The sequence below is a fragment of the Caloenas nicobarica genome, chromosome 3 (genome assembly GCF_036013445.1).
Source record: "Caloenas nicobarica isolate bCalNic1 chromosome 3, bCalNic1.hap1, whole genome shotgun sequence".
Taxonomy (NCBI): Eukaryota; Metazoa; Chordata; class Aves; order Columbiformes; family Columbidae; genus Caloenas; species Caloenas nicobarica.
Window position 1 is genome coordinate 79,963,759 of NC_088247.1, and position 26,693 is coordinate 79,990,451.

Consider the following 26,693-nt stretch of genomic DNA (forward strand, 5'->3'; position numbering starts at 1 on the left):
ATTAAATTGCCTTTAATGCAGTGAGTTTGGATGATGTAAAAAAACTTGACTGAAATTAATTTCTATAGAAATGATCAAAGCTAGACTAATTCCCTCTACAATGAATGAGAGAAGCCTAATGAGAAATGCAGATAGTATAAATACTTATATACAGGATTTTGAGCTGAATTTGCACCTTCTCATGGCTCTCAAATGTATGGGTTACACCAGATCATAGTCTTTTGCAGTGACACATGGTCATGTGTCTGTAGCAATGTCTAAAGACTTGTCCCTGTTCTACAGTAAATAATCAGGTAAAGGATGTGTTCTTGAACTGAGCCAGGTCAAGAGGTGAAACTGATGCGAAATCTCAATAAAGGCGTGCCAGGCTGCAGTTTTCACATCTCCTTACTAGGTCAATCATTGTCTTTAACTGGATCTACTACCCTTGTGAAAATTACTAGACCTCCTTATCTTCCTAGCCCACTGCAAAAAGCATATCTGCAGTTCACAATAACAAATACTTTATATTTTCCTGACAAACACTGTGAAATTAGCTAACTCATAAAAAAATATATTATTAGTACTGTTTCATAGGAAATGTCCTAGTATATTTTAGTTTTCACCATTATATGCAATTTCTGAATTTTTGCCCTGCTCTTCTTAAAATACTAAACTAAGATTATTTTGCAAAGTTTAGAATGGATGGATATTTTATAAACAGAAAGGGAAACCAAAATGAGGTAATTCACAAAAGCACAAAGAGGCCTCTGAACATGCCCTTCTTGCCATATGCATGTTTTTGTCGTAACTTGCTGACCCACTCATATAATACTAAAGGTTATCCCTAAGAACTTGTCAGGATAACAATCTATCTTTTAAAGGAGCATAACATCAAAGCGGTAGGTGGTAGGTGGACAGGAGTTTATATTTGTGTGGATAAATCTTAGGCAAGCTTTCATGTTTAATCCTTTCACCCTCTTCCTCCCACTCCTGGCATGTCTCTCCTTTTCCTTTTTCCAAAAAATCAAACTCACTTTACTCACTTTACCTGGACACAGTTGAAATAGTCTGATACTGCTCATTGTTCATTATATGACAGGTAAACTTTTTTCATTGCTGTATAGTTTTACAGGGGGACACCTTCTGGTTTTGTTTAACTGTGGATACATCCATGGCTTTTTCACCATTTCAGTTTCCTGCTGGATTCCAGTCATGTCTTAGAAATGGCCAGACTGGGTCAGACCAAAAGGCCCTTCAGCCCAGCCTCAGTTGCAGCAAGACACATGAAGAGGACAGGTGCACAGTGACACTTAGGACTTGTTTGAGCTCACAGTGGTCTGCAGCTCAATAGCGCCCTGGGACAGATGTGCTATTCTCCTGGTTTATGGACTTCGATTAATTTTTCTTCCATTGATTTGGCCAGTAGCTCTTTCAGCTCGCATAAGCCTTTGGCATCCACAAAGTTCCAAAGTTCAGTTACACAGTTAGCTAAAAAGTACCTCTTTCGGTTTGGTTTGGACCTTTTACTTGCCCTTTTTTTTTTGTTTCCTCTAGTTCTTCCGCTTTGTGAAGCAAGGAAAAATTACTCTCTAGTCCATTTGTCTATGCTGTTCATGGTTTCCAGACTAATTGTCATATCTCCCCTCGGCTCCTTTCATTCCACTCTGAAGAGTCCCAAATGATTTACTAATTTGCTGTATACCACTTGCTTCAGCTTTCTTACCCATCTTTGAACTTTTCCTGATTCTTTTGCATGAGAGAAATGGAGCTGCAGACAATATTCAAGATGTGAGGTCACCATAAATTTCCTGCTGCTATGCTTATGTTTTCCCCTCTGTTCTTTCTTTAGTAATTTATAGTGTTATATTCCCTTTCCTCCTCCACCACAGAGCACTGGGCTGACAACTTCATAAAACTGCATGTTGTAACTCAGAGATCTCTTCTACCCAAGTATGAGGAGAAAATTCAGCACTGCTCTCTCGGCATACAAAGTTAGGATTGTTTTGACTGAGGTGCATTCCTTCACTGTTATCAACATTGATTTCTTTTGTCATTTTAACCCAATAATTCATAGTTTGAAATCTTTTTCCCAGCTGATTTTCATTTTTGCTAGCTAGAGTAACTTACCATCAGGAAACCCTCACCACAAATTACTTCTTTTTTCAGATAAATTCTACGTCAAACAACACAAGCCCAGGGGCAGATTTCTGAGACTTCACTGGTGACTCCCCTCTCTTCTCTCCTCCCTCCACCCAAAAAAACCCAGTAGAGCTGTGAGGTATTTTATTCCACAGAAACTGTACTCATTTTTCCTCTTTATATCACATTTGTTTATGTTAATCATATTATATACTATAGTTTCTACCAATTTATTCAATATTTCTGCAATTCTTTACGAACATTCTGGGTCCAATATCAAAACATAAAACATTTGTTGTGATAATCTCTATGGGGTTTTGTTTATTTTTTTTTTTAAGTCTGGACTTTCTAAATTTTATGGGTTTTGTTACAGTTAATGTAGCATTAGAAAGATTCAGCAGCAAAACTTTGTCTTTCACAAAAAAAAAAAGTCACTATAAAGATTATGTTTTGGTTTGGTTTGGTTTTTGTTTGTTTGTTTTTAGAAAGGAAAATAGATAAGACATATCAACAACACAAAGTTGTTAATCACAACACTATAAATAAATTATGAGATAAACATAATCATTTTCTGGCAAACTGACCGTGATTTTTACAAATATATTAGCTCTACATAACAACGAACAAACCAACCTGGTTTAAACATTTCTGCTCCTGCACGGGACGCATACTGTATTTCTCCCTGTGATTTCTGATTAGCACTCCAATAGTTTTGTTTCCAGTCCAGCCATTAATTTCTTAGTGAATTGTCTTTGCTGGAAAAGGAAACATAATTCGGCAAAGGTAAATGTTCGATGTTTGCGAACACTTTTTGTTTGTTTGTTTGTCTGGTTTTTTCCCCCTGATTAGAGCATTGAATGTCTCCACCTTCAGAGGTTGTAACCCAGCTCCATGAGTGGAATGCTAAGGAGCATTTGGGGTTCTCCTGAGCTGCCAGTAAAGCAGTCACAGAGCAATCACAGGGCTGCTCTCAAACACTCCTGCAGTGCTGGGGGGCTCGTGGCTGCCTGTCCCCATGCAGGAGGTATCGGTGTGGTGTCAGAGGAGGTGAGAGGCTGGTTTAGTGCCTGTTCCCCACTCGTCACAGTGTTCATGGGACCTTGTGTCAGCATTTCTAAGGGGGCGTTTCCTTAGAGCAGCTCTAATGGGGACAAACTGCTCCTCCCCACCTGGCAGCTCTGGAGAATGGACATTTAGAGGCATTTGGTTCCCAGGTGGTACAAATACCAGCTCTGGTACAGAGCTACTATATGGCACAGATCAGGGGCGATACGACAAGAAGAATGATGATTCTGAGCAAGTGAGAGGGTGCAAGACAGCCAGTGTGGATGGTGCACAGGGTTTGCACTGCCTGCTTTGGAATAAACCCAGCACTTGAAGTGGTCACTGTAACAATGCTCAGCCTTTGTAATTTTCTGCTTTTCTTTATGTGGTGGTGTCTCCAGATTAGCATTTGTGGACAGGCACGAGCTTTGAAGACACAATAGGGCACAAAGCACACTATTTCAGACTCTGTCATTTCCCCCGACCAGCAGCAGTCTGTGCTTTAGTCTGAACCTTGCTGACAGTGCCATGTCAGTTCCCCTCCATTCTGGTCTTACTGTGTTTTCTCTTCTTCTCCAAGTGGCTTGAGCATTGCTCCAAGCCACCCATTTGATGCTATAATGTAGCATTGAGAAAGAGAAAATAGCATTGATGCGAGGCAAGGAAGGGAGCCAGTTTTGCAGTTTTATGTAACTCAGTGGAGCTCTGTAGTTATTTAGTTGCATTGAATAATTCAGTGGGGAGGCTGTCTGAAACACAACAGCCTCTTTGTTTCCTATGAAAGGTGATGCATGCTTGGAGGGCTTCAGACACTCGTTCAGCAACCGGCACAGACTTTTAAGAACACATGCATTTATACATTCAGAGACTAGCTCCTAGCACCCCTTCAGGCCCTCTGCCAAATCTTTTCGTTTTCACATGATAAGGCCAAATCCTGTTCACAGTTTTGTCAGCACCACTCTACTGCTTTCAGCAGTCACCTGGGAGTCACACTAGTGCAAAAGGGTTTGCTATGATCTTTGGCGTCTCCTTAACCCAGCACACGCCATCCTAAGTCTTCTTCCCAACCTGGCCCGCGTGCTCCCTTGCCTGCTGGCCTGACACACAAGCTGATGACGCACAGGTACCAGACCACAAATACCGGTCCCCAGTTCCAATCAGTCCCCAGACAAGCACCAAAACAGCTGCCACTCACCCCTGAGCCCTTAGCCATTATGCCAAATGTGGAGCCCCTCAAGATCCCCACAGTGGGCTGCAGACCTCACCAGAAGCCACCCTGCCAACCTACACCTTGGGCAACCGCCCCAGCCACCTCCCCTCAGGCTAATTTTCCTGCACCTCCTCCCACAAGAAACCTGACTATGCCACTCCACAGTGAGGGGAATGACCCTCCTTGGGGACCTTTCTCTCATCAATCTTCCCCATTTCCATGCAGCTTACGCTTCCCTTGGAAATTAGGCATCATTCTCAGAATAAAAACTGTAGAGCATACCTGATTTCCTCAGAGAGTTGAAAGTAAAAAGCAAGGGAGTAGTGACACAGAATTACGTGGGCATCCTCCTTCTGGGGACTCCTCTGCTAGCATTTGACACGGACCCAGTCAGAGGGATGCTGCTGCATCTGCACAAACTGCGGCAGTGGAGCCTCGGAGTTTCTTCCAGGCTGCTGGGTGAAATCACAGCTTCCTCACTGGTGTGCTCTGGCTCCTTTTCAGCTTCACACAGGCAGCCTGCCCTGCAGAGGTTTGGAATTTGGAAGTTGCTTTGGTCTGGTTTTCTCTGAGTTGGTTGCAGTTGCTGTGTCTGCAGTGCTGCTAGAGAAGAAAAAAAAAAAAAAAGAAAAAAAAGACAACAAGGAACTCGTGCAGGCTTTTACTGTCAGTGGTGCAGGAGGATGAGTAAACAATGCAGACAGCTAAAAAGATTGTGCTAAGTGCTGCAAGAAGCTAAAAGCTTTCCAATATGCCATTCCGTCATGTTTGCTTGAGTATTGTATATAGACATATGGAAAGGGAACAGTTCAGCCTTAAGGCCACATTCATGAGCTGAGATGACTGTGTGAAGAACTCAAAACTCTGCCCTGTTTCGCCAGAAAAAAACTTCCAATGAGCAAATCTGAGCTGATTTAAAAAAAAAAATAAAGCCTCTAGATTCCAGTTGACATTATTTTGCGAAGCACAACATTAAAAATAGAAAAGGGTTATCAAACCATGTAATTCAAAATCTCCACATACATTTCTGAGCCTGCAATTTTAGATGTCTCCTTTTGAATTTCCATATGCAAGGACAGCAGGGCAAGGACCCTCTTATTCTAGTCATGGTAAAGAAATTACATTTGTTCTAAAATACCAAATAACTTTATCTAAATGTGAATGATCCCAATTGCATAGGCACCAACTCTTCTTCAGCTAACACTGGTATGCTGGTTTCAGCTAAATGGGAAGAGCTCCAGAGCCATGAACCCTTTAAGACAATGGTCTGCCTTTGCACTGTGAACATACGGGTAGCAGCTGGGTGCCAAAAATCATGAACTCTCAATGCACCTCCCTGAGCACTGAGCTGAGCTGTCAATGTAATATTTGGGTTTCCCATGAAGAACTGATATTTTAGACTGCTTCTTTGAGCTTCCCTGCCACATATCACCATGCCAATTTACCTACACTTAATATACTGAATTACCTTCACAGCTTCTCTTGTCAGTACAATATGGGCTTGGGATTTGCCTCAAATATTTGCTGGGCATGTTCGTTCTATACTTTTGCATAGCCACAGCTACCTCTCAGGGCACAGTTCCACTAAGCCCAGGTGCTGGAAAGGAACAGCTCGTGCTTGTCTGATCTTGCAGTCAGGTGGATCAGCCCACTGACCCCGCTGAAAAACAATCTGCTATTTTTCTAGGGCAAGTTTTCAACCAGATCAGCTTGCTGACCTGTTTGATGGCATAGTCACAAGTACTGTGCCAGCACAAGGGAGGAGGAGGACATGCATCTAAAAGATGAAGGGCAGCACCATCCATTTTCATTTCAGTCTGCACATCAGCCTCTTAAGACTGAAGGCAAAGTTTACTAGACATGAAGGCAAAGTTTACTATACACCCACTGAACAATGCAGGTGCTCGCTAAGCAGAGTTGTGTTGTGCTTGAGTCTGCATTTATAGTCACCAAATCTATATCTTCTTAACTTCAGAGGATTTTCTCTAAATGTATGGTTGTCTGAGGGGGTAACTCAGGCAATCTCTGTACAAGAAGCAGCTTGTCTGAAGGAAGAAAATACAGATGACCACCAGTGCAATGTTGCTGAAAACATGTGATCGCTATTTAATTTGACCTGTCCCTTTTGGCAAGCTCTTAGGAATTCTCCAGATGTAAAAGTCATTCCCATTCTTATACTGAGAGAAAACTGTTTCTCAGTTTCAAGGAGACAAAACTTGGCACGGGAGGCTATATAATACTAAAGTGGAATGCTATATAAATACTATAGCGGAATTTTCTGTCTGACACAGAAACCTAAAATAATTCCTGCATTGGTGCTGTAGTATCTCCATGCTATAAAATGACCGGGAAATCTGTTTGTACATCTGCCTGGGCATTTATTAAAATTGTGATGGCTCTTTATAGTTTTGCTTGGAAGTTGGACATCTGCAATAGGTGGATGAGGCATAAGTTTTGTCTCATCTATCTTCTTCCCCCAACAGATTAGACATGCAGTCTAAACCAAAATTCTTATATGATCAGTGGGGAGAGATAAGAACCTCCAGAGGACAAATCAGTCCACCCAACACAGGTATGCTGCATAAGTGGGGCAAACTGGCTGCTGAAAATACCCCTCTCCCTCTCTCTCCGCTGAGGATAGAAGCAGCTGAGGCACCTGCCTTAAACGGAAGAAGGAAAGGAACTCCCCTGGGCTCACTAAAGGACTGATACGAACCAATCAGGGTAGAGTTTAGATCCTGCTCACGGTGACAGTGTGCCCAACATCCTGGGAGACGAGCACAGCGACCTGATGAAGGTCCAGCAGTCTGCAGCACCTTAAAGTCTAGAAACGCGCTTCTGGCAGAAAGTGAGAGCATCAGGCTTTCAGGTCTCTATACATGTTGTACAAAGTCACTTTGTCACTTGCTGGCTCCAGTGCAGGCAGGACATAAATCTCACCATGAGTACAATTTCAAACAGACACTTCTTAGACCAGATTTCAAGTACGTGTAATTTGGGAACAGAAAAGCCTAAATGCTGCATACACTCAGCACCAAAACGGTCCCATTTCTGTGGCCTGTGTGTACCACAGCTGACGGCACTGGAGCCTGAGTGATGGAAATGGCTTCCTCCAGGCAGAGCAGGTTTGTTGCTGTGCTATCTCCCAGCCCTCTGCTTACATCTGTTACTGGAAATGACTTACATTTGTTTCTAAATCTGTCTCTATTGATTAGCACTTAGTAAACGGCTGCATGGCTTAATATAATGATCATCGCTCTTGCTCCTTTTGTTGTTCCTGATGCACAAAGACTGTTCTTTCTTTTTTTAGTTGCAGGATGTTCTGATTAGGTCAACTTAGCACTGTGCACACTTCACAGGCCAAGGTATTCGGGATTTTTTTTCAAGTATTTTACGCTGACAACAAATAGGAAACAAAGTGCATATTACTAATTTTGAATGAAATTGCGACTATCTACCCAAACATTAATGAGGTATAAAATACCACAAAGCTCATCAGTTTTTATTGCAGTAAGTATTTTGTTGGCTGTCTTTATTACAAAAAAAACACTTGGTTTTCCCACAATTATATTAATTACACTTACAAATAGTTTTGGGTTACACTGGTTGTAAGTCTATGATTAGACTGAAAAATAAAGTTGACCTTTTTATCAGAAGAGTCTATTAATATTTGCTTTTAAATGCATTCATTGCAAATATCACATTATGCAATCACCACTACCTGACAAGGTGCTGGATTCTCTCTGTACTGATTTCCTGACTGTGGCGCCACACTTTTTGTGATTATATCTCTAAATGTCTTTTACTTAGGTTGTGCATTCCAGCTCCTTTCCTGAGGAAAACTTGGTATCCGATGTCAACTATTGGTTACAGAAATATATTCAGCCATTGTCTTCAGCGATTTCTACTAATTTTCATCCTGGTAAGAGAGTTAGTTGAAAATGCAAGTAAAAGTATATGTGGTTACACTAGCAGTCAAAGTAATTCTCATCAATGTTTGTTGTATATGTTCAGTCAGATGATCAGCAAGATGGTAACAATGGCTCCACTCTAGTTCAGTGGAAAGAGAGTATATGGAATTATAGCATGCAATGTGTCCCATCATGTGATACACATGTCCTTTCCACAACAGCCCTCTAATGTCTGCATTACCACAGATTGGTATAAGTTACAGAACTCCAGAATCTGTTGGGGAAGAGGATCAAACAGACTGTTTAAGTTCCTGTTGAGGTTTCTTGGGAAGCTCATCTATCCACATTTCCCAGGAATGCTGCTGGCCCATTCACCTCTGCATCCAAACGCCACAGCAGTGCCCGCTGCAGGTCTCCCTGCCACAAGCCACTGTCTGAGCAATATTGCCAAGGGGAAAACAAGAGTTTCCAGGTGGCCACCACTGTGCTCCTCTTCAAAGTGGCAGAGCTGTGGTGCAGTAGGGCCAAGCTCCTGATGGGGACACAGATACACTCATTTCCTCATCCGGCAGTTCTGCAGTTGCTATTCTTCATTTTGGGACTCAGGCACATCAGTTTATGGTCAGAATATGGATCTAAAAGAGGTTGCGAAGAGCTATTCCAGGCGCAGCATGGAGCCATGCCACCAGGCTGCCACTCGAAGGTGTCTGACAACAACATCATGAATTTTGGAAGCCACCTTTGAGTCTCTGGCTCTCCCTACACAGTTCTGGTGTGTCTTGAAATCAACTCAGCTATGTCTCAACTATTCATGCCCAGCAGGAAATGAAAGCTAATAATTCACTTTCATCTCTCTTCTGAGAAAAGGACTTGAAAACTGGTGCTGGCACTGGGGGACCGACTGGAGTAGCCCAGCAGAGTATAGTAGCACTCCATCCTCTCCCATTGTATGACAAGGCTCCTGTTCGAAAACTTACAAGAATCTACTGCTTCAGGTAGCTCAAACTGGTGTCCAAGTCACCATGATCATACACAGAATTGATATGAACACTGTGGAGGCAGAAGGAAGACTATTGCATCTGGAATAATGTCTTTACAGTGCATGAGCGAGGTTAGTTTTGCTTACGCTGGTGCTGACTTATTGGGTCAGTTCTTAAATATGTATTTTTCACAAGGGAATACTGGAGACCAGAGGCTCTCCCCTGTGGTGTGCACTCTGCATGCCAATTGCTTTAACACATCCAACCTGTACTGAACACACTCAGGAAATCACAGTCTAATACTTTGGATGTCACAGGAAATGTCACCTCCGTAGCACTAATGCTGTCCTGACTAATGTTAGCAGTGCCAGGCCCTTTAAAAAGGCTAGATCCCTATTTCTGTTAACACAAAATCTCTAAGAGATGGATGAAGAAGATTACAAAAATTAGAAGATAATACTAATGTAGACAGCTGACGCTGATTTAGCTGCAACATAAAATAATTTTTAGTCATCCTTCAAAGGATGCTAATCTTTATCTTGGCAGGCTGATAAACAAAACCACAATCACAGGATACACAAATGACTCATCTCAGAGGGCTCGGCTTCTTCAGTGCCAGTGTGATGTTCCACCTAAAATATATAAATGCAGAACATCATTTAAGAGTCGAGAAGGGCTGGGGTTGGTACCCTGGTCTGTATTCTCCACTGCTCTTGCTACAGCCTCCCGACCCTGCATACAGAGTAACAGCTCCTATATGCTACTCGTAGGACTGTAAGAGAAACACGATGCAACTCAGTCACAGATGGAGGCTGCCATTTCGATAAAATGGCCAGAATTGAATTGTGCACATGCATTCAGGGGGATATCCATTATGAAATGAGATGCTAAGAAAGTTTCCATCCTTAACTTCACCCTGACCTAAAATAAAACACAAATAAAACAACAGCAACCCACATTCTTAATCTTAATATTTAAACACTTTCCAGTGAGAGAGAGACATTTTTGTCTCATTTCATTCTGGTTTTGCTTGCTGCTTTTTATTACTAAAATGGGAGGAAGGATGGTCTTGTGATTATAGTTGCAGGCTAAGATTCAGGAGATCAACATTCAGTTTTTCAAAATTTTCCTCAGTAGCTTTGGTCTCTGTTTGCCCTAGGAAAGAGTAAGTGACATGCTTTCTTAGCTGACAGGATTCTGAGAACTTTTGAGATATGAAAAAATGCTTTCAAGGTCTCTGTCCACATGTCTAGTCTTTAATGTGGCAAGGTCCTTGATTTCCCAAGCAAAGGTTTCACAAACAAACCATTTATTCTGAAAAGTCAGACCTGTAACACAGAAATAAAAGAGAGAAATGTGTATGTCAGTAATCCAAGGGAAAGGGAAAGCCTGTTATTCTCTGACTGCAGCACAGATATTCCAGGAGAGTTAGTTGGTGTAAACATCATGAGCCATTCTGCCCCCAAAATCGGTGTCAGAGCTGATGAAGACGTGTTGTGATCAACACTAGGGAAATGTAGTTTATATATAGGACCTATCGAGAAGCCCTTTGGAGTCAGCGTGATGTAATGTCATTGCCTGTTATTAAGCTGATCAGTCAAGCCGAGGCCTGCTATGTGTTTGGAGACACACGTTTCCCATGGGAACATGGCATTGTGTCCTCTTCCCTCACATTATCTGTCCTTCATGCCCAGAAGGCTGAATTTGGGCTAGTGCTCTAAGTTCACTGTCTGCCCTTGCCCTCCAAGATTTGGCTCACAGACTTACAAACGTACACCATCATGCAGGATTCCCACTCGCCCGTCCCTGCCTGGTCCCTTGCTGTATGTGCAGTGAGTCTGCACTGTTATCAAACAGCAATTTCACGTAAATGTATGTTCTGGTGCATAAACCTTAACTACAGTTGATGTGAAATAACAAGTCACTGCACACTGTCCTACACAAAACAAACATTTAAAATTAGGGACCCAACAATCTGGTTTTTTTCCTGCATTCTGTGATATTCCTCCGTTGTTGGCCCAGCTGTTCTTTGAATAGATCTTTGAAACGTTCTTTCAATAGCGCTGCAAAAGGTCAGGAGCACCTTTGCTATGAAAAATGCTGGATTTAGAGTCTGGTGATTGCATCAATTTTGGGGTGACTAAGTCTAGTAACATTTCCAGCAGAAAATTTGACTAAATGAATGCTCTGTATGCATCTAAATCACTGTGGCTGCTCATCTTGCAAGTGAGCTTGAGATAAACATCCAGTGGCATACCAACCCACACATGGCTCACTTATGAGATGCCATTTTCAGGTCATGGCCATGTAAATATAAAAATGCCAGTTCCCAAACATATTACAGGCTGAGATTTTCCGTAGCAATGTGCCATGGAAACACCAAGTAGTTTTACTCAAGCAATCTTGTCAATCTACTAACATTGACACTGTGGTACCATCTAAAGAGTAGCCCATTCAGGGTCCCATTGTGCCAGGTGTGGCACAAATAAATTATCTCCCTCCTTAAAGCAGGTTGCAATGTTTGGAGGCAGGGGGGATCTTGCTGCACTCGTTGTGGAATGACATACTCTATCTGACAAGGCTCATCACTTTGTGGGAAGTTTGCAAGGAGAAACAAACACAGCAAGCTGAAGCAGAAAAGGGCTGCTGCTTATAAAAGCATTGCCAGTCAGAAAGGAGACAGCCCTGAGAGTGAGTTCTGGCTGCCTCGAGCTGTTGGAAACTTCTGAGAGGGCAGGCTGTGGCAGGAAATAAAAAAGCACATTGAATAAATCACTTGATGCTCTGATTAAGAGGCATGGGACTGTGTATCATGTGACAGTTAAAGCCGTAAGCTCCAGCCTTGAAGATATTATTTGGTACGTGAGCAGTCTGAATGGGCAGATGGTATTCATGAGCAGGATTACTATTTCCAGCAAAACAGGTCAAACCAAGTCACTTAGAAATGGAATTAAAATTTGAAGATCATTATCTCTGAAGGTGTATGGCTTTTTAAAGAGAGCTAATGAATCTGGCTCATTATAATGGCATCATTTTAAGTATTAAAATCGTTCTGTGTAATAGAGAAAAGCCTTGCCTTCGTTTCCTTTGTCAGCTAACTACACGCATTTTCCTGCATGAAATTTGCCACCAAATAGGAATGGATCAGCTGGGTGGTACTGACCAAAAGTATTCATTTTCCTAAACTACCCAGTAAGGCCACAGGCTGACTGACATCGTGTCGTGAGCAAAAGCAAAAGTTAAACAAATAAAGCATGGTTTGCTTACAGCAATGCCTGCCGTTCTGAGAAGCATCCAGCCTCATTTTCCTATGGCATTTCTGTAAGCAGGCTCCTAGATGGGTGGCTGACTGTGCTGAGCCAGGGGTTAAAGCAGGTTGCACAGGCAGCTCAGGGACAACATTTTCTCCCCTGAGAAGGTACGGAATCATTAAAATCAACCATGCAGCAGAGGTGCAAGACTGACATATGTCTTGTGTTACTTCTTATGGCAACAACTGGACAATTTTACTACCTCCGATTGTTTGCTAGTCTGAAGCAGAGGGTGGGAGGAGCTGCTTTTGCAAACACAGGTTCCAGTAGCCCCTCAAAACCCCTGATCTCCTCACACCGAGGGAGGGAAAGTGATGGAGATCCCAGGGAAACTGCAAGAGCCAGGCGGCTGCTTGCAGAGGCAGGATGACAAGCCAGTGCAAAGTCCCTGCAAAGGACTGGAAGGCACTTTGGAAAGGGCCTCAGGGAAGGAGGCATTTTTCTGCCTTTTCTACATGAGCATCAGCCCTGTGGGACCATTTCTCACAGACCCGATTCCAGCCATAAGGGCCCCCAAGCCTCAGCACATTAGCAGAGTTTTAGCAAGAAAACAGTATCTTGATTGATTTTAATGGACTCCAAACACCTGGGAATTTCAAGCACTCTGCTTTGCCTTCCTGAGCCTGGGTGAATGAGACCCTGCTCTGCTCTCTGCCATGTGCTTCAGTGCCTCTTCAGCCCTGGGGGAGTCTCCAAATCTCCTCAGTACCGACTGACATCAGGGTCCCAAGGCAAGCCTGAGAAGTCTCCCCCAAGCCTATGTCTTGCCCTAGAAGACGGGTGACGAGCAGCTGCCAACACCGGCAGGCAGTGCTGTGTGGGGAGAGGCAGAGCTGGCCCTGCAGCTTGCAAGTGCTGGGGAAGATGCTGCGGGCCCGTGTCTCCCGGCGCTGCTCGGGCAGGCTGGGCCAGCCAGGGCTGTTGGAGGAGGCAGGCAGCTCGCTCGCCTCCGGCAGGGGAGGAGGCAGCAGGCAACTGCCTCGCAAACTGCAGCAGAAAGAGGCCACCAGCCTGGGACAGCTCTGCTTGGTTGGGAGAAACAGAGTGGCTCTTCCCTGCCCCTCCTGTGCCACTTCTGCAACGGCAGTCCCAGGAGCATGAGGAAATTATACCTGTGGATGCCACTGAGCCTGTAAGGGCTTGGGCAAGAAAACAGAGAGCACTTTGCTCCACTGGCTGTTGGAGGTATGGCAGGGAAAAGCCACGGAGCTGCAGGAGAGCAGAGGTGGGGTAAAAGAGAGAGGTGAAGACTTAAGGGAGTTGTCACAGAATTAATTACTGCCTGAAGAAGATGCTTATCATCAGGCAGCTCCTACATGAGCTGTGATTTCAGCTGGGCCTTCAGAGACAGTGTCTGCAGCAGGGGCCAAAATCACCTTGTTACACCCATGTGGGAGGGAGGGCAGTGCTGTCCCTACACAGGGCATGGGCTGGTTAAGCAACACTAAGGGGGCTCCGATTGTACTGGGATGTTTGCGTGGTGGGCACTGCACAAACTCACAGCGAGCCAGTCTGTGCTCCAAGCAGCTTGTGCTGCAGATAGGTCCACTGGTAAAAAGTAGAAGGAGAGAGGAGACAACAGATGGTCACAATTTGATCTGAGGGAGTAAAGGAAGTACAGTGGGAAACAAAGTTTGAATGTGGTAAACCACGGACGAAGGACAAGTGGAAGAACAGGCAGTGAAGCTGGCTGGAAGTGACGGGACTGGGAGGAAGGGATGGCAAAGAGCTCGGCTTGATAGATGATCAGCGGAGGAGGCAACCAGGGACACAGCACAGTCCAAGCACAACGTCAACCTGTTTTGCCTCCCTGCTTTTGCTTAAATGAATTCCCTGCATCGGCTGGCTCTGCCCCTGGTGCCAGAGGCTCTTATGTGCAGAGCAGATGTTGAGCAGCATGACCCTGAAGAGAAAGATTGTATTAGATCGATATCACACCAATTTCTATGCCAGAAGGTACAAAGCAAACAACTATGTATTTTGGCTCATTGCTATATGTAAAAGATGTAACCTTGGTCCCAAAGTGGGGGTTTAACTCATTCTGCAGTTATACTTTTATTCTAAGCTTCAGACTCTTCTACAACTGACTAAAACATGCTTCGTGTTTCTTCTGCCCATGCCCACATATGAATTTGATATATGTGATTGTAACACTTGTGAGAAATACCAAACCAAAGCTTTTGGAAAGTAAAGCTGTGCATTTAATCACAAGACACATGCAGTGTAAATAAGGCCTTTAGTGTGCCTCTTTACACTATGGGGGCCACAGAGCTTGGGGCAGAAGTGCTGCAGCAGTTTGCCTTTCACAGGCAACTGCTTCTTCTTCTCTCTGCTGAATCTTTCAGCAAAAGTGGCAGCTCCTGGCAGCTCTGGTGGCATCTCTGCACCGTGCGTTGGCCAATAGCTGCTCTTTTTGAAGTTTCAGCTAGAAGAAAGATTTATTGATTCTTTGTCTTATTTTATTTTTTTTATTTCCTTTTTTTCTTTTTTTTCTTTTTTTAAAAAAAAAATTTATTTTTTAATAGGCTGGAGAACAAGGTACAGAGAACAAGAACCAGCAAAGGGAAACCATTGACATTCCTTTCTGGCTCATGGAAACCTGAAAGGTTGCCAATTTGTAGGCAAATATGCAAAGAACCAAATCTAAGCGCTCTCATTTGAAGTTTTAAACAGGATTTAAATGCTGCGTTGGCCTTGTGATTTCTCTTTTGACTTCTACTATCCGTAATTATTTATTTGTTGCATGTTGTTGGTTAAATCATATGCATTATTTCTGCTGTGCATGTGCCTGCTAGTGAGTTTGTCTGAAACTCGTCTATGAAAAAAAGCTCCCCGAAATGTCAATAAAAAGAACCCCCTTCTGCAAATGTTGGTAGAAAACAAAAGGAAAACAGAAATAGGGTAAGTTTGAGCAAAGATGGTTCTTGGATGGGTAAAAAATTTAGAAATAGTTTATTTCCTTTTTCATTCACATACTGTCAAGCTATGCCAATTCACCCAGAGAGAGATGAGGCACAAGAGATGCAAAGGTTATGTCTGATACAGATAAACTTTTCTTTTATCGCATTATGTGGTCAGTTTCTGAACTGTAATTTGAACCATAGATCAAGTAAATGTAACAAAGACACAAAGCATTAGTCAGACTTCAGTAGGCACAGGTCCTGAGATTCAGTTTCCAAACTTTCCAGTTGTGGTGAGTATCAGATATCATAAGCCTTACATCTATTCTTTTAAAAGGATTCAGTTGTCTGAAGGGAACATAAGAATGCCAGTGACCAATTACAGTATACAGGTAATTAGGTTTGCTTGCTCTTTTTTGCCTCATTTCACCATTTATCAGATTTTATTGTAAATTCTAGCACAACTGCGAATTCAATCACAAACACCTTTATTTGACAGCCTTCAGCAAAGGAGCAGCACGTGATGGTTTGGCCCCAGCCTTTCAGAAGGATAAAGAGTAGTTTGTGCTTTGCAGACCATATGCCCACTACACAGGTGCACCTTCAGTTAGTCTGAGGTGTCATCACCACATCTGAATGCTGGAGTGATTCAGAGACGCCTTAGTATAGGTAAGCACCAGGCTCCGTTCGACGAGATGGCCAACGTGCAGATGAAAGATAAGTAAATGACAAACCGCAACACCTTCAGCTTGCAGAGTGTCAAGTAACTCTTGGAAAGTGTTTAGCACTTTCCATTTCAACTAATTTCCATGGAAGCTGAGAGATTTCGGCATGGCCAGAGTTGTTCAGTCACTTTGTAATACCGAGCCTTAGAGAACAAGAGGAGCAAGGAGCTGCAGAGCCCCGGGACTGCAGGCGCTTTGCTCGTGTGACAGTGACCTGCTCAGCAAACGCGGCTCTGGCAGCCTGTCGGTTTTCTATGGCAGATAAGTGGGTGTCCCAGGCACTCCAGCCTCTGAAGCATTATTTAATCGATCCAAGGCCATCTCTGCCTTGTTTAAGGATTAAATTCTCGTTTTTAAGCCTAATCGTCCTGAGGAAGACCCTCCTTTCCTCTATCTCCACAGTGCAGGCAGTGTGGTAGCCTGGAGACAGCTTACGTTACAGATGTCACTATCGTAGCAAAGGTGACAAGTTTATGGACATCTACTGTACACAGAAAAGGAGAAAATTCTACTTATTAACTCTACTTTTGATATATGTACTAATTTATGCTAGCTGGTCAGGTTCATTGAGAAGAGGTACATTTATCAAAGCTGGTATATTTATTTTAGTGAATATTTACACATGTAGTCCCACAGCAGCTGTGCACATGACAGACTAAGTATAAGCAGCCTAACAGCCCAAACAGAGTGTGAGAGGCAGCAAAAATAATTCTGCAGGCTGTGCTGCTTTGCCCCAGCAGAACCCACATCGCCTCCTTTAGTCACTCTGATACTCGGTAACTTTCTAACTTGGTTATGCAAATAATTTACAATGAAGTTGGTGCTTTTATGTTGCTTCTCTTCAGAAGGTGTTTGTCAGTGTGTTTCTCTCATGCTGGGGCTCACCCCGGTGCAGCTGTGCCCGCAGATCCTCAGGAGTGTGCAAAGCCTCCAGTGCCCAGGACAGGCATTTACCTGCAGGACCTGGATTCACAAATGGAAGAATTGGGCTGTGGGGTCAGCCTCGGATTAGGACATTTCCCCCTCCCTGCACTATTGCGTGTTGTAACACTACAACACAAGTGCTACACTTCAGGCTGAGATACTTGGGATTTCACTAAGTGGCATTGCACAGAGAGGAGAAACTAATCACTGAGCATGAGGAGTGCTGCTCAGGAGAGGCAGATTTAACAGTGCCCAATGGAGATGCCTCATTAAACTGATACAAACCTAATAAACAGAAGAGCTGCTAATCGTCAAGCAATGAAAAGTGGCAGAAAGCCAAGCAGCAATATTGAGCCTTCTTAATGCAAACTACCCAGCAAATTCGTAGTTTGTAATACAAGAGGGAGGAAGAGACTGATACCTTTTAAGATTATGATTTCGATTGTATTAGTAATCCTTCCTGTATTTTTTTTTACTGAAGCTATTTATATAAATTCAATGGATGAAGAATGGTCACAGAAGTCATGTTATTTTAAAAATATACTTTGGAAGCCAAGAGATCTTCCTTTGGAAATAAAAGAGAGGCTCTAAATGTATTTTAAAAAAATGACAAGATGCACTACTTCCCATAAGTCTGCTCTACTCTGTGGCTATACTATGAGGAGAATGTGCAGGTGTTTTCAGGAAAGGGAGAAGATGCCATAGAAAGGAAATATAACACATACGCTTGCATTTCTGGCTCCTGGAAACCCAAAACACTGGGACCAATCTGGTCACTATGGTTACAGACAGATGCAAAAACTCCCTTTGAACAGACCTTCAGCTGCTGCTGCTGAGGGAAGCCCACAGACAGGCGGTGAAAGACGGGAGAGAGCGGCAGCACTTCCCCAGCCTGCAGAAGAGGATGCCCATGGTGGTTCAGAGGTCTCTCAAAACCGTGCCCTGCTAAGCTGGGGCCAGAACTAGCAGCCGTCCTGTTGTCATGGACAGACTGTGTCAGGGCTAGCACAAACGCAACACAGACAGAGGGATTGTCTCTGAGAAGCTGCTCTGCCTCTCTGATGCAAAGGGAGGGAACAAAATGGGCATTAATGCACAGCCACTGGCACTTAGGCAGTGGCTATAAGCAAAGCAGCCATGTTCTTCAGAGGTGGGGCTGAAATGCAGATAATGACTGAACACCACAGAGCCACATCCCAGTGCAAACCAGTTCTCCTCTTTGCCTGTAATCCATATGATTTAGTGTTTGCATAACAACAGTGTCCAGTCAACACAACAACGTGCAGGGACCTGGATGTTCCTGGGTCAAGGACTCTCTGGCACAAGTTAGTGCTCTCACCCCAAGTGTGGGCAGGCAAAGATGAAATCAAACCTACTATAACCGGAGTGATAGATATCATCCTTACATAACACTGGTTTTTGGAAGGAATAATCCTAAGCAATACTCCTCTGACTGTGATTTGTGCAGTGAGTCAGGAAGCCTAGCACGCTGCCCGTGGTATTCTGCCCACTTGTCCTTGGGATATGGCTGTGTATGCATGTGGATATCACACATCATTTTACAAATTGCTCTAGCTCCACTCCCGGGGGAATATATCATTAACAATTTTCCCAGTCTTGTTGTTGACTTGGTTAACCATTAACAGAATCACCCTTTTTCCAAAGTTCTCACAAAGTCCATAAAGCGTAAATAAGCAAAAGGGGCAACGTTCTTCCCTTCAGCAGACCAGGCTCTGGTCTTCAAGGATGCAGATGACCAGTTGCAGACTACTGAAATGTTGTTCCTATTCCACATGTGAACTAGAAATATTTAACTCATTGCTTTATGCAAAACTTCAAGAGGCCTTGGGCAACCCTTTTGTACCTCTACAGGAACTCTCTATGAGGAATGAGGGGCTTTGGCTATTATTTTATGAACTATGTTTGTGCTTCTCCAGCTTCCTGTGTGCTGCTGGATGGGGGAGAGATGGGAAAGTAGTTAATCACTAGCTCTGACTGTAGAAAGAAAAATGTGGGCAAACACTGCCCAGGGCAGGCTGGTATGAAACAATCTGTCAAGAGCTGAATTGGCTGTTTTCCTGAGGAAAAAGCACCATGGTTGAGATAATAGAAGGTCCAATAACTGAGAAGTAATTTCAGTAATTAACATTTTAAAAGGACATGGCCTAGTAGGCAAAGATGCGTAAGAAGAGGCACATAGAGGGAGGTAAAGCAGCAAGATACTTCCTGGGAAAAGCAAAGCCTGTTGTGTGGCTGCTCCTGCATCTGTAGGCATAATCTGAATTTTGACTCACTATGTCCAGTGAGCTAACAAATGCTGGCTTGTTTTGAAGAGAGAGCTGCATCACTACAATTATTTCTGATAGCACTACTTGCCTGGAAAGCGCGTGCCTTAAAAAACAGACTCCTTGGCGTATCTGCGGAAATGAGTAAGAGCTTTACTCACAGACCTTGTCTTGAGGGATCTGTTGGACCCACCCCATGAAGAAGGTACATTGTCTCTCACTTTAGGGTATATTTGGGGAGACTGTAAAAAAGGCTGGGATCCTGAGAAGAAACTGTGGTGACTTCTTCCCTGAGGAAGAACCTATCACATGCCTTCAAATCTCATTATCATCCAGTTGCACTTGTAAGTCTTCAAAAAATGCTTTTCTGAATTGTGTGGCAATATGAAAGGCTCATCAATTAACCACCCATGGGATGGGAAAAGTGAAACTTTGGCTGCAGCTGCATGTGTTATGGCTTTGGCACAAGCTGATCTCAGAGCCATCAAAAGAGGATGACACATTCTTCCTCTCCTCTCCTCTCCTCTCCTCTCCTCTCCTCTCCTCTCCCTTCCCACCCTGTGCTGCCAAGCCACTGGGCTCCCCCAGCTCCCTGACTGGCCCCAAAAGTGGCACCAGGCAGAAGGGAGATCTGGGGACTGGGCAGTGCGAGGGACACCAAGAGGAAGGAAGACCTCTCCTTCTGCTGCCAGGGACATGTTGTAACAGCTTAGCCACAATGTGCAGCTTTGGGTGCTGAGAAATGTACAAAGACAGTGGTAAATGTACGAAATAAATAGGTGAGGTCATGGGGAAATCACTTCTTCCTCCAGCTGCCTTCGTTGCCACACTCCAAAGTAACACATGAATTGTTGCGAGAGAAGGCTGACTTTTAAGCTGCGGGCTCAGTTTCAAGCCCAAGGTGAGAAACCTCCATAAGATGATGTAATTTGCAAACTAAAATTATGCCTCTGAGAGAGGAGGACATTCTGCCACCAAGAGACTGTATCACGCACTCTGCCTAACCCTGACTCTGCTCTGACACACCGCCAGCAGCAGCTGGACTCCCCCGACTCCAGAGGGGTTCTCTCTGCTCTGCAGGGTGCAAACCACTCTTGCAAATGGTGAGAAATGGTGAAAAATGTCAAGCAAGACTCTCCTTACATTAAACATAATGTATATTGAAGCTATATTTACAGCCTGCTCAGAAAAAAAAATAAAAGGGTGAGGTTTCATAGGTAGTAAAGAGCAAACACAATTAAAAATGCAGACTAAACCCAGAGAGAAAACAGGTGTGTTTTTCATACAGTATTTCTTCCTAGCCATAAAACAGATGAAGCATCTGTCATTCAGAACAGAATAAAGAAGGTTGGAGGGGCAAATAAAACCCCAACCACACCACAACCATAAAACACGAAGACCCATTTTACATCTAGAAGATGCAAGCAATAAAGTAGTGACTCACCCTTAACAAATTCATCGACTATTTTGTGACTAACACATTAAATTATATAATTCACGAATGTCCTACTCCTTAGGATTTTACTAAAAGCTATTTGCTGAATTAGAGATAGCAAAATGAAGTGAAAAAGCAGGGCCTTTTAGAGAAAGGGAAGCAATCAGCACTAATGGATTTATTGTGCAAAAGCCCACGTGGTTGAGAAACCACGCACGTACACAAACATCTGGCTGCTTCAGCTGCTGGTAGTCATAAATACAGCTTGCTGATGCCAAACAAAAATTAATCTCAATACAATCATTCATTTATTCATTTTTATAATATGGATCTCTAGATATTAGCCAGAACTGTAGCAACAACAGAAAACAAACAGCTAGGTTTTCCAAGAGGAAGTTAAATTTGAACAAAAGTTAATCAAAGTCCATGCTGAACAGTTTAGCTAATAGATTGGCAGGGCTTACCTGCTGAGTTGCAGAGGCACCACTCCAACATCTGCAATGAGAGAAGCTGGGATATCACTTCCAAAGGAAAGGAAAAGCTCTTTCCCTTTCTGATCCATGACTCTGACCCCTGCATATAGGGCAGAAGCATGTGTACCTTTGTTACTGCAGTTACTCAGCACATTGTCACATCAACAGCATATTTACACAAAATACAGCCTCAGAGTTAGAGACACGTTAGTACCCAATCTTTATCTAAAAGATCATAAAAAGAAAAGTTTTGAGGAGGCTACAGGCAGTAAGTGGATGGAAATTGTCAGAGAGATTCACCTTAGGTAAATAAGTTAAATCTCTGCTCAGCAATATAGACAAGCCAATCATGTTTAAAATGGTGCATGTAGGAAAACATTTGCTCGGTGCCTGCAAGGAAAAGGAACAATTAAGCTGAACTCTGGATGCAGGTACTTGGCTGTCAGGATGCTATGCCAGAGCTCAGAATTTTTATCCTCACTTTGCTCTGTTCATTGATACCTGGTACTTCTCATGCTCTAAAGCTGTCCTCTTGGCCGTGCCAATTCTGATGGGTTCATCACTAGTTTCATAGTATCAGATTATCTTCCAAAAAAGCCCAGCTCTTGCGTTTATGTGGTCAATGAAGAAACTCCACTTCCCCTTTAAAAATTACTCATATCCTCAGAGTTGCAGATCAAAGCACGGAAAATGAAAGTGGTAAATTCTCAGGAAACAGAAAGCTAAAAAATAAATTTTTAATATTTTCAGAAACATGAATTCTAAAGCTAACGTCATTATTTTCTATAGGGAGACTGATTCATAGCTTGTGGGCCCTGCTATTATACACAGAAGCTTAAGCAGCCTTCCTCCTCCAGCAGTAAACAGGAACTAAATCATTCTCTGTATTCTGAGGCCAGTCAACATCACACAACATCCAGCTGCAGTTTTCCACTATTTCTAGTCTGTCTTTTGACAGCTGATGACAACATGTTCATTTTCTAAAAAATGGGAAGATACCATAAATATATATTTCCTTAAAACTTCCACATTACTGAAGAAATTAGGTTCATTTACCCCTCCAATTTAGTTGCGCTTTTAAAATCTGCAAGGTTTCCCTTTTTTGTTTGGACATTTCCCCCCCATCCCCTACTTGCCAGCACCACTTGGCAGATGTGATCAGAAGAAGGCTTTCAGAAGATTTCAGCCTCTGGGTAGTGCTTCTTAAATATAACACTCTACCTGTCCAAATCGCATTCTTAAAAAAAAATTCCACCATTTTCGGGCAAACCCTTGGAAAAAACCAAAACAAAACTGTATGCTTCCAAAATTAATGTTGAGAAGTATTCCTGAATAACGGTTTTTAAAAGTAATGATTTCCAACAAATCGTAAAAACTCCTTACAGATTGCACTGTTATTCCCTGATTAACTGTGATCACACCACAAATAAACCAGGAAACCTTATGGAAAAAATAAGTAGTAGATTGTCAACTTTAAAGGGGAAATTGTATTTTCAATTTTTTTTTTTTTGCAAGGTAATGGATTAGAAACCTGTTTTGAAAGGACAAGTGAGATAATTTTACACATTTCTTCAAACCAGAGGAGCCGTGTGGAGGCGTGTCTTGCAAGCGTGCAGCGTGTGGCTCCAACAGCAACTCTGGGCACCCACAGGATTTGCCACTTTTAAATCAGCATGGTACATTTAACACAACAGGACACACCAAATGAAAAGCAGGATATATTCATTTCAGTGCAGAGTGGGTAGGTTAAGATGATTTAAACGAAGTTATGATTTTATCCATGGTACATTTTAATTGTGCGCTATGCTTTGAATATAAAAAAAGACCTAGTTTACCCAACATTTATATAACATTCTTCCTCATTAAGAATTTATTAACAGTGTCATCGACACTGAAATCACAAGAAGGAGAGAGAAAAAAAATCCCAAGTCCATTTAAAACCACTAATTAGCTGGGCAATCTGATTATGCATTCACAACAGCTGTTGCTGTCTTGGGGTTTCAGTGATGAGCTGTGGAAACAAATGCACATTGGAACACACTGCAAGAAGCTTTTTTATTATTTTAAAAAACCCTCAAAGGTGGAAAAATTCCAGGAAGGTATGGAGTACATAAACCTCCACAGTCAAAATTGTGTTCGGTTTTCCTGAAGAGCATTTAAAACACTGAAAATGTCTCCCGCTGTTACATGATTTTCTTCCCTGATGAAGAACACTGAGTGCTTCCCTGAATCCCTGCAATGTGGGGTTCTACTGCGCACTGCAACTCTTGGTTTCATTTATAATTATCTGACAGGATTTGTAGCTCTGGCCTCCGCTCTCCCTGAAGACAATGGGAGCCAAGTTGTTGAATTCAAGGAGGCACAAGTGTCGGCAGATTTTCCATCCATAGCAAACACACACATGCAGGAACAGGCTGCCTTAGGCTCCAGTTACCTAGATAAAAGTTAAATGCACAGGAAAATAGTACATCTTTAACTACTTATGTCCTGCTCCTGGTAATGAAAGCTGTGAATAACACTGACTGCAATTTCCCTTTTTGTCTCAAGACATCAACTCTTACGCCATTAGTACTTCTACAGAGAACCAGGTACTGTTATAGGTCCTCTGCTACTGCCTAGATTTGGAGGACTTTTTAGTCAAGAAGGTTTCAAACCTGGGGTCTTCTGAAGAACAATGAACCTCATTTATTTTCCCTTGAAGAGAGGGTGACCGATTCAATTCTTTTGTACACCACGGTTGAGGAAAAGTTGTAACTTCAGCCAAAAACCAATAGCCAGCTGGTGTAAATCACACAATGCCGATATCATACGCTGCCCTTAATATCGTTTAAAAAGTGGTCTGTTCATGCTACGCTAGCATTCATGTCAGCTGGTACAGGAGGTAGTTCCTCATCGATTGTTTCGTGTCTGTTCCGGAGAGAACGTGAGTCACTACATTAAGATCCAAGCTTACCTTCCTTCCCTTCAGGTGATCACAGTTTCCAGGAAATCTCTCTCATGTCACCCCTTAGTATAAAAGCAACTGACAAATTCTCTTCAAGTAAGGCCATACAGCTGGCAAGTCACATTTACTCCGAGCATCGCTAACTAATGAGCAGGATTGGAATACAGTAATCATATAAAAAAGTAAAATAAGTTCCAAAATCACAAGCCTAGCCACTGACCTAACTTCTGTGACAATTTCCACAGGGAAAGTGTGTCCACTCATTCCTCATTCATCACAGTAAAGACAGAAAGAGCTATGTTTTGGCATTCAAAAGAACAATGTTTTGTCTCCAGAGTTAGGAACTTCAGTTTTTAAAAGCAAGCTTGTGAAAGAGTTTGATGTTTACTGATACTAGCTAACTTGTTATATACTAACATCAGAGGCTCAGAGAACTTTTCAATCTGTAGGGGTTTTTTAAACCATTGGTTGTAAATTACACATTCTACGGGCTGAAAAATATTTAACTAGTAGTTTTTAATATAAAAATTTTCCTAATTATTTTTTAAATGAAAGTATGAGAGCTGAGGATGCCACTTAGTTTCTTTTCAAACAGAGAACAGAAATATCTGTGAGCACTATTGTGCTTTCTGTTCCTGACATATTTAGCATTCCTGTCTAATAGTGCAAATAAATATTTGGCTTTGATCTCTTTTACCTTCTGTTGCTCTATAGGTAACAATGTTGAGTGTCTTCTCTGATACTGTATGAAGTCTGCAAGTCTGTTCAAGTCTGCTTTTGCCTTTCATATATGCTTGGAGTTTTCAATTCTGAATTTTCAATTTACTTGAAACTAAACACCCTGTGATACACCTGTTCTGTAGGGGGAAAATACACAGACCAGCTCCTTGTAGATAACTGTCCTGATCCCAAGACTGCCTAGAATAACGGCTTCATCTCCAGTCCTCTTGTTTTTTGTTATTAGTGGAAAGGAAGGAGACCTACAGTTTTATTCAAAAGCAAAATAAACTAATCTAAAATGCTTCATAAGCTGTTGCTTCTTTCTGTTGTGAAGAACTCAAAGTTATTACAACTGTTTCACGTGCTCTGATAGAACTGTTTTTGTTGGTACCATGCCTCTGTTACAAACTCAGCAGATTTTAGGGTTTGTTTTACAAACACGTTTGCTTCCAATTGCCAGCCTGCTCCATGAAATAGGATATTCTGCAAGTGCGACTTACCAAAAAAAAAATAAAGCAAACAAGGAAAGATAGCATTTTGCAGTCAAACCAAGAAACCAGCATGCATTAACTGGTGTGAGAAATTTTGTCATTTAAAAATCAGTGAGTTGTTGAAAGTAAAAAAGAATAACATCTATTCACAAGAGGGGTTAAAATTCTTTGGGACATTGAAGAGAAGAAACCAGACATATTATTTTGTCAAGTAGACTGGCTCCTGGTTGTGCCCAGTAACTTCTTGCCAGTGGAGGTGCCTTAGGACTGTTAAATGTGAAAGCACAGCCAGGTGCACTGATAAGTCACATTGTACTTTGATGTGTTAAGACTGAACTTTCATTGCTTAGCAGGTCAACAATATGTGAATCCACCTTACCTAGGTCATCTGAGACCACCACGGCCAATGAGACCATAGAAATTTCTCAGGCAGGCAGTTAATCTTGCCATCTAAGTTAAAAGCCCCAAAGGTTTGAATCCAGCGCTGGCCAACAACAGCAGCATGGAGTGAACTCCTCACTGAGGCCCCTGGGAAGAAGGGTAAAGCAGAACTGAAGACAAAGACCCTGCTAAGATACCAAGAGGAAATCTAGGCAGTAGGAAAGCCAGTTCGAAGTGCGAAGTTTTCTGTTCATTAAAACTTCACTATAGCGATCATTCTAATGCATGCCCTTGAACAATGTAATATATCCTCTACAAGGTGGAATAAAACCCATAGTATTTAGTATAAAGAAAGACAATCACAGAAAAGTTTTCATTGAACGAAGCAATAAATAAACACCTGCTCCAGAGTTGCAAGCCTTTAATGGTGCAATCTTTCCTGGAGATCACTTTGTTATATGGTATAAAGTTAAAAAAGAAAATAAGGAGGAAAGTGTGAGCACAAGATTTTATCAACCAGAGTTTCTAGAATATTGCTGATGAGATATGAAGACCTTTGACTGTGAATTGTTCCTTAAGCCCGGCACGAGCAATGGGTACAATTCCGCTTTTCTGTGCACCAGCTGGACAGGAAGCCACTCACTTCATTTCACTTGACTGATTTAGACCATCTTTGCAGGAGAGCAGGAGTTGATCAAACGTGAGTCACTGTGTTTACCTGCTGCTGTCAGACTCAGAAGGAAAGTCTCATAGATGCTGAACTACCCGAAGCTTCTGAAGAGCCATGGTTGGTAAAAACTGTTGAACCTTAGAGACAGAAGATGGTTGATCCTGGGAT